We start from the raw sequence: 13,756 nt of genomic DNA on the forward strand, positions 1-13,756 counted from the left end.
CATGCAGTGCAGGAGGAAAAAAAAAAAAGTGTACAGTGGGATATGTATCCTCAAGGATATTTCAATCTGTCCTACTTGGCTGAGAAGCATTTGGTCAGTCCCAAGAGAATAGCTTATGTTGGAAGAACTCAGATTAGGGAGAAATCAATGGTGCCTGGTTCTATCATAAAAGGTTTCCTGAAGGAAGAGGCTCTAAGTGATCGTGGTGGGTGTGAGTGTGTATTTAAGTACAATTCAACCAAAGTTTCCTTAACACTGGGTATGAGGCCATGCGGCCAACTAAGTCTTTAGAGGGAAGGAACAGTCTTTTCTATTGTTTCTTCTTAACTTTGTAAACTATGTGTAAATGTTTTCAGTTTTATTCTGAAATAAGAGTAATCTGAAGGCCAGTAATTAAAAATCCCCTCCATTATCCTCTTTGGGTCTGAAAACAACCCAGTGAAAGGTAAAGGGGCCCTGATTTACAGTGCGGAAATTGATGATGCTCCCTACCATATGGAAGGTAGATGGGGGCTGGATGGGGACTCCAGTCCAAGGCTGGCCTTTTCTGATGCCTCTCCTTCCATTTTACAATGTACCTACCAACAGAATGCAAGACACAGAGGCACTGTGCCCTCATTTGAGTTAGGCAAAGTTTATATTCCAGGGAAAGAGAAGCCAAATTTCCCAAAACTAAGAAAAAAATGCACTAGTACATTCCAAAAAAATTTCCAGCAACATCTGGTTGGCACGATGTTCAACTATACTCACACATTCCACATGGTGGGCATCTACTTCTTGAGGTTTTCTACTACAGGTATTGCTACTTGTAATATCTTGTTAGGAAGCAACAAAGGGAATAGGGAAAAATTCAATGGAAAGGTTGGAAAGCGTGCACTACACACAGTTCTTGGAAGGAGTAAAAGAAATAATTGTAAGGCCCTAAGCTTGATCCTTGGTATCAGTGTGAAACAGCGATTATTCATCTGCAAAACTCTGCTCTCATTTTGAAGTCTTACCTGAGGCCTCTGCACCTATCCTGATAGTATAGCTGAGCATTCAATACAAACTGTGCCAGGATCCTTCTCTCTGGCACATAATTTATTTCTCCTATGTGTGTGAGGAATATGACTTCATTCAATCATTAATTCAACATTTATTGCATATCTAGTACATCCTAAGAACTGAGGAAGGTACACGAGGCCTTCACAATTCTATGGGAACAACAAATGAGTTGTTGTATCTGTGTTGACGTATACACAGATACGTCAAATAGGAAGTCTAAGCACAGCTGTAGAGGGAAATACAGAACTCACAATGCTGTTTCTGGACAGCCTTTCTCTGGTTTCTCTGAGGTGGGATTAAAAGAAAGGGAAGGGAATATGCCTAGAAATATAAACACTTCAAAATTTGTTTCTTTCATGAAAGTTCTCTTAATGTTCACATTTTCCAGGGAATATTGACACCCCCTTCAGTGCATCCTGTTATTATCCTACATTTCTACTCCTGAGCTGAGTGTATAATCTACATATTTGCCTCCTTCTAATGATGGCATCCTCTCAAGAAGGTACTATATTATCACTGGTACCCTGGTCATGGTCTAGAGCATCAGTAGCACTCCAGAAATAATAGGTAGATGAACAGATGAATGGATGGATGAATCAGAGAAGGACTTCATCTTCACTGTCAAGAAATACTCAATTTTCAATCCTCATTCTGCAATTTTCTCCCTCTTCTTTCTCCTACAAAGGTCACTGGTTACTTTTGTTTTTATAATGAGCGATTCAAGCTTACATTCATGTTTTCCACAACAAAACAAAAGTCTCATACATTTTAAAGTTCTTTTTGGAAATAATTATAAATGTACATGCAGTTGTAAGAAATAGTACAGAGAGATCCTGTATAATCATCACCCATATCTGCTGTGCCTATAGTACAATGACACATCCAGGAAACTGACTTAGATACAATCCACCAGCCTCTTAAGTTTTCACCAGTTTTACATGCACTTGAATATATATTTAGTTCCCTTAAAATGTATCGCACTTATATGTTTGTGTGACTGCCATTGTGATCAAGATACAGAACACCTCCATCACAAAACCCCTCATGTCTCTGCAGACTTTAGTTCTCTCCCTTAGGCGAGTCTTTTGATTCCTTCTCTTTTCATGTCTCCCAATGCTCCCATAATTTAGACCCATGGGTAGCTCATCTTGGAAATTTCTCTTGTGTATTTCCCTCCATAAACCAAACACTTTAGGTAAAATTGAAAACAGGTAAAGTGTGGCATGATCCTGGATTCACACCCCTTCTTTGTCCCATAATGACATTTTCGTCACAATGATACATTTTCTACTCTAAGAAAAGACTTTCAAATACTGACACTAAGGCATCATATCACAGAACTCATGTCATACCTGTTTTCAACATCTGTAAGTATTCACAGAAAATTAATACTCATTTTTATAAAATTATAGTGCTTCAATTTTTCCTCTGCTCTCTATTTCTAGCACTGATGTGATTTTCCAAACTAACTGATTAACCAATGACTTTAGTCAAATATGACACAAACAAAACTGACTTTACAGTATATATCTGTTCAAAATTTAACTTCACTTGAAAAACAATTGAAATTCACTAGAAGAAGTTATTCATAACATGTATCTTTTATGGTAAAAATGCTGAAAAGTTCACCTAGAACACTTCAGTTGCTCTATATACAAGAGTATAGATAGAAAGTGGTTTGGAGATCATATTAAGCACCTATATATAACTTTACTTTGGAATCTTTATAAGTTGTGTCTAAAATCAGTTTTATGACTCATAATTTGTGCATAGTTAGGAATAAAATATTTTAAGCTCCACTATAATTCCTTTAGTATAATAAATTATATCTTGAGTATATTTAGAAGGAATCACGCATTTATGCAACAGATATTTAGTGGATTCTATGTGTCAGTAACTGTGAAATCATTTAGGAATAAAGACATAATTGAGAGGGAGTTGCTATCCTCAAGGAGTTTATAATCCAGTGAAAAACACAAGCATGTACCTGATAATGATAATAAACTTTTGTATATGAAAACATGAAACGATACCTAGGAGAGTGGGAATGAAAAGCAAGGAGTGGGTACATCTACTTGGTGGTTATGAGGGAAGTATTCATTAATGTGTCACAAGCTGCTTCTTGAATTTTGCCTAGCTACATAGCAACGACAAATATATCTTTAAATGAAGGATGCATGTGTGCGTCCTAAGTCGCTTCAGCTGAGTCCAACTCTGTGCAAGTCTATGGACTGTAGTCCACCAGGCTCCTCTTTCCATAGAATTCTGCAGACAACAATACTAGAGTGGGTTGTCATGACTTCCTCCAAGGGATCTTCCAGACCCAGGGATCAAAACTACATCCCTTATGTCTCCTGCACTGGCAGGCATGTTTTTTACCACTAATGCCACCTGGGAAGCCCAAATGAAGGATAATAATATTTAAATAATTAAATTACATAAATATTATTTAAATTTAAATCTTTATAGATTATTATTTAAATTTAAACATCTGAATGATATTGTTTAAATTTAAATAATATTATTTGAATTAAAATATTTAAATAACATTTAAATCCAAATTTTTGGATTTATTTGAATATTCTTAAAACAGGGAAAATTGTTGGTTAAAAATGGAAAAAATAGGATTTTTAATCTCCTAGGATTATGCTTTGCAAACTAATAGTAATAATAAATAAGCTAAGGCATTTATGTTTCATAATGCATTGATAATTTCCATATATTTTATCATATCTAATCATCCCAACAATTCTGTAAGTTAGATGTTCCGATTCTCTTATCAAAGAAATTTTTATCCTAGCCAGAGGTCTTTCAGCAAAAGATAGAAACAGGTTTTGAAAGCAGATCTGAATTTTCCTCCAGCCTGTGCTGTCTCTCCAGTCTTATATAATGCTTCTCAATCAGGACTGTCAATGAGAATTATTTAAACTTTCAAACCTTTGAAATAGGAATGAAAATGCAATCGCCCTTAGTTTCTGAGTGAAGAATGCGAAGCAATAAATTTCGAGGGATTTACAGCTAATGAGCACTGACAGCCTCACAAACTTATCTGCATGATATTTTTAAAATGTACATAATAATTATAACAATAAAGTTTCATTAACACTATATTAATATATGATATATTATCATACTTTGTAGATTGTGAGTTGCTGTTACATACATTATCTTATCTGATCTTCACTTTGAAAAGTTGCAATCGAGAACACTTGTACTTTCCAGTAAACAGGTGAATAAACAAACTCAGGAGGTAAAGTAATTTAGAGACATATATCCAGTAACTGGGCCTTGCCAGTGGCTCAGTGGTAAAGAATCTACCTGCAATGCAGAAGATGCTGGTTTCATCCCTGGGTCAGGAAGATATCCTGGAGGAGAGATGGCAACCCACTTCACTATTCTTGCCTGGAGAATGCCATGGACAGAGGAGCCTGGCAGGCTAGCAGTCCATAGGGTCTAAAAAAGTAGTGACTAAACCACCACTACCAGGGAATAATTGTAAAATGAACAAAGGCATGCTTCACTTTTTGTTTTAACTAGATATAAGATGATTCCATGACATCCAGCAGGAGGGTAAGCTAAAAGTCAGTAACCCAAAGTCTGTTCATAAGGAGTAGCTCTTAGCTGGTAGCAAATCAGACACCTAAAACACACACATACACAGACACACACATAAGCATGCATGCACATGCAAACACACACCCATATAATCAAGTTACTTTTACACCAAATTCTATTGTGATCAAACTCTCCAATATGTTAGGGTTCATGGTACACTCCTGAAAACTTACCTTCCTATTTATCATGTCACTGTGAAAATAGCAGAGAAACTCGAAGTTGAGATTGGGTGGTAACAAAATGCTCCTTCTTAATAGTTGTGTGACTATGAAAATCTCAGTTATGCCACCTGAATCTTAGTTTCCTCAGCTGGAAAATGGTGCTTAATATCTACTTTGAAGGATTGTTGTAAAGAATCAAGACAATTTTTTAAAAGCACCTGGCACAGTGTATACCTAGAGGAATAGCTCAGGAAATCTGGTCCTTAATATGCTACAGTTCTTAGAATAGGCTTCTTCAGCGAGAAAAAATAGCCAACCTTTCTCCGCAGAGGCATCTGGAAACAATATCACCCGTTGCCCACACCAAAGGAATGCCAGCGTCCTGCTGAAGAGAGATCAGAGCTGGAAACCACTTGGAAGCCAAACCAGAAAGGATGCCTGTTTGCTGTTGTGACGTCATGCACCAAAAAAGTAAACCCCCACGGTCTTGCTGATGAGACCATTTGCAGCCACCATCGGCATCAATCTGAACACATTTCTCAGGGAGAAGATGCACAGATGGTGGTATTTCTCAATTACAACCCCATGGCCATGAAACTTGGCATATTCCGGCACCATTTTCACCCTGAAGAGAAGTGACTTTTAAGGAAATGAAATACCAGCTGTATGAATCCCAACAAAGAGATAAAAGAGAGAGAGAAAGAAGAGAGAGTGCTCAACTTGGAGAATCACTGTAGCCCCCTCCTCAGATGGGTGTTAGGGAGTGAGTCATAGTGAAAGTGAAAGTTGCTCAGTCGTGTCCGATTCTTTGCGACCCCATGGACTGTAGCCCACCAGGCTCCTCTGTCCATGGGATTCTCCAGGACAGAGAAAATACTGGTGTGGTCTGTCATTTCCTTCTCCGGGGAATCTTCCTGACCTGAGATCGAACCTGGGTCTCCCGCATTGCAGATGGGTTATTAACCATCTGAGCCACCAGAGAGTCATATGCAGGTGATTAAAGAGCAGAGTCAGGATGCTGGGAAAGGAGAGGAAAGCTTCAGTACTTATATATCAATCTAGCATAAAAAAATCATTTCAGATGCACAATTAGAATAAACCTGCCTCCCAGGCTAGGATTAACGTAAAAAAAAATGTTATTCAGAAATTAATGATTGTAAGTAACATTCAGAAAAAAGAAGGAAGAAATGAGGACAAAATTATACTCCTAGTAAGTGACAAAAGCTAAGTACTTTACAAGTAGTTGCCCATTTACTCTCCACCTGGTAAGTATTTCGTCATCAATAACTGTGTCTTTCTTAACTTATAAAGAGGCTCAGAAAGGTGTATTACCTCCACCAAGGGTCCACAGCCTAACTCTGAATTTCTTCTATTTCAATTACTTGATTCTCAAACTTGGCCATGCATCAGAATCACCTGGAAGGACTGTTAAAACGCAGATTGCTGGGCACTCTCCCAGCATTTCTGGCTTAGTAGCTCTGGAGTGGCCCCCAAAGCCTACCTTTCTCCCCTATTCCTCGGTGATGCTGTTGCTGCTGGCTCTGAGACCACACTTCTATAACCACCTGGTGATGCTTGAGGTTCTTTATGTAGTCGTAGGCCCTTGTTCTACCCCAGATTCAACTAGTCAACAAAGGAACAGACTGGAATCATGACTGGAATGATTAATCTCAGGAGAAAAAAAAATCTGCTAGAGGGTGTTGGCAAGTCTTATGCATACACTGTGAAGTATATTAAACAGCTTGCAGTAAAATGTATGCACAGCTCTTTATGGCTCAGTAAAGACTCTGAAAAGACAAAGAAGGAAGCATTCAGAGATCTGATGAAAAAGGAAAGTTAAAGGCAGAGAAATTAGAGATGAGGAACGGGAGCTGGCGAAGAGGCAACTGAGTACCAAGTACGGAGGCAGCTGGGAGTTGAGGATTCAGGTGTTACTATATAACCAAGAAGCCATGAAGGCCCAGGGAGGTGCCAGGAATAAAGACCAAAACAGGCTGGATTTTGGACTCAGACTCAAAAGCAGTCAAGAAAAATCAGGTAGGTCTCCTGGTGGGTCAAGTAGCTGGATTTCTATTCTGGAGCTAAAATGCAGTGGCAAAGCAGAAAGCGATAATATTTACTTTATATTCAGTCCCCACCTTTGTCTTGCTACCAGATCCCTGATTCTGTTCAGGTGGGACTGTACCCAGCCTCCAAGCATACATCGGAAGGATGTCCTTTGTCTAAGGAGTGATTGCTCAAGGGGTAAAAATGCATCTGTGTTCAAGCCCGAGAGACACTAAAAAAATGTCTACGAAGTGACTTTGGAAATTATTTTCCTTTGTGATGAAAGAGATAGATACACAAGGAAAAGATGTTGTTCCAGCTTCAGATCTGTGTGAGGACTGGCTGCTTAGATTGATAGCAAACATTTTGTAGACGTGAGGGGAAGATGCCAGTTCCAAGAGGGAGAGGGAGCTGGGCTGTTGAACTACTGATCTCCAGATTTCATGTTCAATGGGATTATTCGTTGCTCTGTGTGCATTTTAATATTTAAGAAACTAATTGACACAACCGGAAAAATCAGATGTGATCTTTAATAGGACCTGGAAAAACTATGGCCAGGTCTCCCAATAACTGCAGAGTCAGACACTTTTTCTGACAGAACATTTGTGGACATAGCAAGCTTTTAACATTGTTAATCTTACCATACAAATCCCCTAATTAAGCCATTACATAACACTGGTTATAAGTAACGACCTTCACATTCTTTCCTATCTCTCCATCTATTTCCATACCCCTAGCTGCCCTCTTCTTTATGTTTTAGTCATTCCAAATATCTTGGTTTTGGAGGTCATCACCAAGTTATTGTGTTGGCATAAAGTTTCATTCAAATTCTGCATGACCCTTCGGCCAACCCGATATTAGGCACCTCAGTCCCTTGTTATTCTATGCCCTCTCCCTTTCCTATATTATATCCTCCTTCCCTTCACCTGCATGTGTTCACCTGGATAACTTCTACTAATCACTCAAAACTCAGATCAGCTAACACCTCCTCCAGGAGACCTTCCCTCACAATTTTCATGCTGACTTAGTGACCATTCCCTCTGTTCCCACCATACATCTGATTTGCCTTTCATTGAAATCAGGTATCACACTGTATGGAGATAATCAGGTAATAGGTACATCTCCCCTATGAGATCACAAGATCTCTAAGGGAAGGATCTGTATGTTTTCATATTATATTTCTAGTACCTAGACATATAATTGACTCTCATGGCAATTTTTGACTAGAAATAAACTCAATTAATGTTTCAGACACCTATCAATGAAACTATATTCTACTCTAGCAACTTGCAGTAACAGACAGCTTTCAAGCAATAAAAACAATGAAAACCTGCTGCATACACTACCACTATTGTTACATGTCAGGCTGTCACCAAAAATGAATGTCCTCCATAAGCAGAAAGAAACCACAAGCTTGATTTGCATTGTTTCCACTGGGAGTGGAAAACTTTTACCCTTCCAAAGTAAATGTTAATGAGAATAATATCATCTGCTACTGTGATGTGTATCATCATTTACAAAGCACTTTGTAAGTGCTTTGTATTATACAATATTCACAGGAACCCTGGGAGATAAATATTATGATTTTATTCTGTCAGATATGAAAGCTCTGGACCCCTCTATAGTCTTCAAATTATTGAGGACCCCTAAAAGATTATTGTGTATGCGTTAGGTTTATCAACATGTCTATAATTACTATTGATAATTGCTGTATTAGACACTAAGCATGAGGAAAAAATTTCTTATTAATTATCATTTAAAATAATCATAAATCCATTTCATGTTAAGATATTGTTTAAGGGAAATTAGTTGGCTCAGATAGTAAAATATCCACCTACAATGCAGGAGACCCTGGTTCGATCCCTGGGTTGGGAAGATCCCCTGGAGGAGGGCATGGCAACCTACTCCAGTATTCTTGCTCGGAGAATCCCCAAAGACAGAGGAGCCTGGGCATGGAGTCTCAAAGAATCAGACACTACTGAGTGACTAAGCACAGCACAGCACAGCGTTTTATAAAACAAAAGTTTAGTGAAAAGACCACCAGATTTTGTATTTGGGTATATCTCTCATGCCTGGCTTAATAGAAGACAGCTTCTTACACTGGCTTATACAGTTAATCTTTGCAATATCATGTGTCTTGTAGAGGGCTTCCTAGGTGGCACAGTGGTAAAGAATCTGCTGGCCAATGCGGGAGATGTGGGTTCAGTCCCTGGGTTGGGATGATCCCCTGGAGGAGGAAATGGCAAGCCACTCCAGTATTCTTTCCTGGAAAATCCCATGGACAGAAGTGCCTGGCAGGCTATAGTCCATGGGATCACAAAGAGGTCTGACACGACTGAGCACACACATGTCTTGTAGACTCTGGGAAACTTCATTGTACACTCATGAAAGATGGATGGTGAAATGGCAGATAATGTTAGTGTTAGTGTGAGTATAGTTTGGAATTTATTTGTGTATCCTAAAGGGAACCCAAAATCATGCTTTGAGGACTGTGGTATCAGCCTGAGAGGGTATCAAGTGACTTGATGGCGATCAAGCAACAGATCTGTTCCTCACCCAAAATTTGAGTCATTTAATATTAAACCAGCACATAACTGTGTTATAGAGAGACTGGATTAAATGAGCCATAGTATAATTGTATTCAATGAAGTGTGTGCAGATATCTGAGAAGATGATTACACAATTACTAACCAATAACTAACACAAGACAAACCACACTGCTGTGCTAATCATCAGCTCAGATAATGACATGGCATGAGAATCACCTGGGGTCAGTCAGCTGTGCATTGTCTGTATTTCACAGGCACAACTAGGCAGAGGTCAAGCCTGTTGTTTTCTGTGAAGCCGAGGACTTTGGTGGACTATTTCCGGAAAACTAGAGCTTGGTCTATTTCTGGAGACCTAGAGCTTTTAATTAGATTGAGAATGAGGTTCCTAGACTCAAACTACTATTGAAATCCAAAAGTCCCATGTGCATCAATTATGCAGATATTTTAATTGCATTTGTTGCAAACTCAAGGGGAAGATCCCAAAGCAGTAAAAATTTAAATATGAGAAGAAATCTTTAAAACACCCCCTAGGGAATTATCCTGACGTGTGCAATGCTTCTGACGAAGCAGGAAGCCCCACATTCATGCTAAGTTTGAAGGCTGATCTGGAAAATGGAAACCTCACTAAGACATGTGGAAGGCAGAAACCTTAGGGGAGGATATCTTGTTTATGGTCATATTTAATTAAATAATTATCTTAAGTCAAATATATAAACTTTTTAAATTAAATGGGCTGACTAAAAGACTTAATATTCATTATTTCAATAGTTGAGTGACAAAAATAGTCAGAAATAAGGACTTTCCATGTGGGTTTTAGGATAAGACAGACACAGTCCCTCTTGGCAAGACTGACAGTTACAATGTGGTGAGACAACAAATTTGATAGTATTAAATACACAGAAGTAGCAGTTAACTCAAGCTGGGTGGGAGCGGCATAAGAAATAATGGATGGCTTTTGGAAAGAAGAAAGCCTCTATTAATCCCTGAAAGATAAATAGGCATTATACAGATAAAGACGAATATATAAAACAATCCATATATGTCTAGGCAAGTACTAAGTGTTCAAATGAATGTGATCTCATTAAAATTTAAAACACCACAAGTTTGATATCATTATGTCCTATTTCTATTATACAGATGGCAAAACAATGTGGCTTATAGAATTGACCAGCATTGCCCAAGGTCATCCACTTAGTAAATAGCACAATTAGTCTTTGAACATAATCTATTTGAGTTCAAGGCACCTTTTACTGTTGTATAGCAGGAAGCATAGCATAGACACAATGATAAGAAGATGTATAGTACGTTCATTGCCATGAGGCATATTCAGAGCATGAGAGTCACTTGGACAGCAAGGAGGTCAAACCTGTGAATCCTAAAGGAAATCAACCCTGAATATTCATTGGAAGGACTGATGCTGATGCTCCAATACTTTGACCACCTGATGCAAAGAGCTGACTCATTAGAAAAGACCCTGATGCTGGGAAAGATTGAAGGCAGGAGGAGAAGAGGGTGACAGAGGATGAGATGGTTGGATGGCATCACTGATTCAATGGACAAGAACTGGGGCAAACTCTAAGAGATGGTGAGGGGCATGGAGGTATGGTGTGCTACAGTCCAAGGGGTTGCAAAGAGCTGGACATGACTTGGCAATTGAACAGCAACAACAACAGCATTCAGAGATAGCTGTACATGGAGAATCAGTAGAGGACACAACTAAAGAGGTTTGCAGGACTTTCTCTTAAAGGAACATGGGAGCTCAAATTCACATTCTTGAAAGAATTGCATGCAACACATTTTTAGAATATTTATTTTAAAAGGGAGAGAAGTATAGGTATCTACTATTTGTTGCTTATTTGAAAATAGAGTTGAATGCTAATAAATGTCTAGAGATTTCAAAAGTAACGTGTTAGGGTTGTAAACACAGTAAAAGATTATCCCAATGCTCTAAGTTTCAAGAACACCAAAGATAAAGTTCTTCTTATGATCCAAGGCCATGGTTTATAAACCCCTATCTCAGTTGGTCATGATTATGGTTAAAATGAAAATATAAGAAGTTTAAAGAGATTCTACTCTCACAATTTTGTTAGAGCTTTCTCTTCAAGGAGAGCTCTTTAGGAAGGGGCTTGTGATAATTGGGAATGGAGCTAAGATCAGTTATTCCAAAGGCATGCACACTGCAGGATACACGAACACTAGCCAAAGGCTCCACCTTACCATGCTTAGGCTTATAAACTCGGCCCACTCTTGCTATAAACTGTTGCCTAACTGAACTTGGGTCCGCTTCCCAGTGCTCAGTAAAACCAAGCTACTGACACCTGATTGTGGGGCAGTAAAGTGTCATGTTGACTTCAGGAGCCAAGAAGAGTCCAGGTACCTAGTGTTTAAAAGACCAAAACTCCCTGAAGACTTTCAGGGGAAGGTTTTTAAAGACAGGTTGAGAGAGGAGGGTTTGTGGGATGTGTGATCAGCTCATAGACATTCTCCTCATTGGTTGGTGATGAGGCAGGTGGGAGTCAACATCATCAAGCTAATGATTCCAAAAGATCTGGAGTTTATGTGCTTGTGGGCAGGATACAGTTCACTTCTTCCACCTGATGGGGGTTTCAATATCTGCAAAATAACTCAGAGGACATGGCTTGGAATATTATCTACAGCCCTTGAGAAGGAAATAAAGGTCCTTGACTCTGATTAATGGTCAATCTAGTATTATTTTGTCTTGCTTGACTGTTTTCCTTTATTTCTGTATTTCCTCACTGGTGATTGATGGGGGTGTAGAGGGAAGAGGAGGAGTGTTATGTAGTATCTTGGATGAGATCTTAGAACAGAAATGTGACACTAGGTAAAAACTATGGTAATCTGAAAAAAGTATAGACCTTTAGTTAATAGTAGTGAATTAATATTGGTTTGTTAATGTCAATAATTATACCATATATGTATAAGATGTTAATAATTGGGGAAGCTAGCGTCACAATTTTTTTTATAAATTTGAGACTGTCTTAAAAAATAATGTCTACTTAAAAATTTTCCCACTCACATAAGATACCGATGTTTATTTTCCTTTTTCCATTGACCTCAATTTTTGCCACAAGCAGATAGGCATTTGGTGGAGTTGATAGCTCTAAAGAAAGGATGATAAATTGGCAATCTCACACCAACTTAATTTTATAGACTGGATAGTTCTTGAGCAATTAGAATTCAACTAAAACAGATTATACTTTCAATGAAAATTCAGGGTAAAGAAGAATATGAAGTTATCAGAAATAGTAAGACAAAAAAGAGAAAGAGAGACAGGAAGACGCAATATGCAAGCTAACTCAGAACTGCCACTCAAGGGAAAGAAAACTGCCCACATTTTTTTTTCCTAATTAATTTCTCCCTTATGTCCCATTACCTACTGTCGCTTCAACAGGATATAGCCTGCTAAATTTTATCATCAGAACCTAAAAGATAGAACAGTTGACCATAAAGAAATCATCAAATGCTTTAACAACTTCAGGCACTCTACCAGCCCCCTACACCGAATGTGGTTAAATAGATCATGTATTCCAGGCTTCGTTTATGAGGGGGAGTAAAAGGGACAAAAGCAAGGTGTCCCCCAGCCTCTGCAATCACTCCCACTCTTGGAAGGAACTCTCACCAGGAGAAAAGACACAGTGTCTGCGCCACAACAGATAAAGTCTAACTGATCACTAAGCCTGGTCTTTCCACGTCTTTATAAATATGATCCAGAACAATAGTGACACACACTCAAGAAATACGTAAAGAGAAACAAAAACTCAAAAGATAAAAAATAAATCTGAGCATAGAAAATATTAAAAGGCTAGACATTAAAATGTTAAAACAATTAAGCAGAAATCGATTAAAATACTATCTGGCAAGTCTGTAAAAGAATTTTACAGTGGGAAAGAATTTGGCCTTGGAGTACAGAATGAAGCAGGGCAAAGGCGAATAGACTTTGCCAAGAGAACGTACTGGTCAAAGCAAACACCCTCTTCCAACAACACAAGAGACGACCCTATACATGGACATTACCAGATAGTCAATACCGAAATCAGATTGATTATATTCATTGCAGCCAAAAATGGAGAAGCTCTATACAGTCATCAAAAACAAGACTGGGAGTTGATTGTGGCTCAGATCATGAACCCCTTATTGCCAAATTCAGACTTGAAATGAAGAAAGTAGGGAAAACCACTAGACCATTCAGGTATGTCCTAAATCAAATCCCTTACAATTATACAGTGGAAGTGACAAATAGATTAGAGGGATTAGATCTGATAGACAGAGTGCCTGATGAACTACGGACAGAAGTTCATGTAATTGTACAGGAGGCAGTGA

This window comes from Giraffa tippelskirchi, chromosome 4 (genome assembly GCF_054371585.1).
Source record: "Giraffa tippelskirchi isolate mGirTip1 chromosome 4, T2T-mGirTip1v1.2.pri, whole genome shotgun sequence".
Classification (NCBI taxonomy): Eukaryota; Metazoa; Chordata; class Mammalia; order Artiodactyla; family Giraffidae; genus Giraffa; species Giraffa tippelskirchi.